The sequence below is a fragment of the Octopus bimaculoides genome, chromosome 14 (assembly GCF_001194135.2).
Source record: "Octopus bimaculoides isolate UCB-OBI-ISO-001 chromosome 14, ASM119413v2, whole genome shotgun sequence".
Taxonomy (NCBI): Eukaryota; Metazoa; Mollusca; class Cephalopoda; order Octopoda; family Octopodidae; genus Octopus; species Octopus bimaculoides.
This window is the reverse complement of record NC_068994.1, coordinates 21,879,077-21,881,282: the sequence shown is the minus strand read 5'-3', so window position 1 is coordinate 21,881,282 and position 2,206 is coordinate 21,879,077.

The following is a 2,206-nucleotide window of genomic DNA, read 5'->3' as shown; positions in this document are numbered from 1 at the left end:
ATATATATATATATATATATATATATATATATATATATATATACACACACTACATATATAATATACATGGATGCATACATGCATACATACATTACAGACATACACAACATTCATATATAGCAGACATACAAAGATAAATACATGCATGCACATATGCGTGCATGCATGTATGCATACATATGATGACTGAATATGTTTTGCATTACAAAGGACGAAAAGAAAATAACATATCCAATAGGTGTTGCAGAATTCATTTATTTGGAAACAGCTGATGAATTCCTCTGCTACTACTTGGAGATGTTACTGACATGCAGTCACTCAGGCAAGATAAAGATTAATGTAGACTACTGTTGAAGAGTAGTTGTATCAATTCTCATTGATCAATAACAGTCATATTTGCATGAACACAACTTCAATGCTAACATAGGTACTTTGAATTTCCTTGTAGCTGTACCTATCACTGTGTTGCATACTGCAAAAATTGGCTCAACAAAGAACAGGAGAATAAATATTTAGATATTCTAGAAATTTATTCCCTACTAGTCTATAACCATTCTCTTTTAGATGATCGTCTTTTTCAGCATCTGCTTATAGCCTCTCACAGTCACTAAATAGTTTTGCTAATTTTTCTTTCAATCTCTATTATGTCTCCACCTAAACACTTTCTCACTACTAGCACATTTTTCTCTTGTGTACCTTTATGTTGTTTTGTCTATACTTTATGCAAGCTATTGGTAATCTCTCAGTTTCTTTCACAGCTCTTCATGAATGTCTTTTTTCATTTATAATACCAAGCCGTATCAATATTCCATATACGTTTAACAGAAATATCTCCTAATAGTAAGCTGAGCCACTGCACCATGGCTTTTTTTGCTTTTTACTTTAAACTCTGCACATCTTTAAATTCTATTCCTTACGAATTTACTTGATCTACTACTAGGACTCTCTGCTGATAACTATGTCCATTTATACAGTCATTCACTTTGAATATATTATACTTAAACAAATATAAGATTAATTGTTTCCATTTGTGGAAGTGTGTGTGTGTGTGTGTGTGTGTGTGTAATAAGATGTAAAGGGATTAATAAATCCAGGCAGATATCTATAAAGTACTCAGTGTTAAATAAATTTGGTTAAGTATATCAAACAATCAGATACCAATAAATGCAAGTATAATTAACATCCAAGATAATTCTTCATGTATAGCAAGTAAATCCAAATATTGCTTAGAAGAAATTCAAAGCATAAGACAACAAGAGTAAGAATGGAGAAAATCACATCTTTAATTGATGATGAAGCCATACATTACCAACAATCATTTCTATTGTGACAGCATATTTAGATGCAGAGAAAAAGGTGCAAAATACCAGTCAAATTAACATATTCAAAAATATATGCTCGCACAATGTTATCAAGGTAATTCAAAATTAGTTAAATTCAAAGTGAACCAAGAAAATATCTCCAATACATGAACAGATATAAAAAGAACATTAAGAAGAAAAATGATATTCTAATATTAATATCACTATATCACAGTATTGAACAGACTATTCGATGCTGTTATACACCACTGGTCACAATGCATCTCACATTGTTTTAGTTTTCCAATGATGCCACCTCACTGGCTAGGAAGGCAAGCCAACATTCCAACTGAGCAGAATGCCAGTCTGCCGCAGGGTAACTCATTTACGGCTGAATGGTTTGGAGCAAATATAAAGTGAAGTGTTTTACTTAAGATCACAATGCACAGCCAGTCTGGAACTCAAAACTTGATCTCACAATCATGAGTGCAACACTTAGCCACTAGGCCCAGCACCTTTATATATATAAGGTACACACACACACACACACATTATGTATGTATGAATGTTAGTCAATCAAATTCCAGCATGGCCAGATATTCACATTTTATTTTTTATTTATATTTTCACCAGTACTTTCATGTTTTACAACAAACTTCAGGTAAATATTGATATGGCAACAATAATTACAGTAGTAACATCACCTATGTGTATTTATCCTCACTATGTCAATATCTACCTGAAGTTTGTCATAAAACATGAAAGCACTTGTGAAAATAAAGAAGAAAATGTGAAAATTCAGTTATGTTGGAATTTCATTGGCTAATATATTAGCCATACGCATTTTTACTAAATATGTACAAAAGTAAACTATGTATATATATATATATATATATATATATATA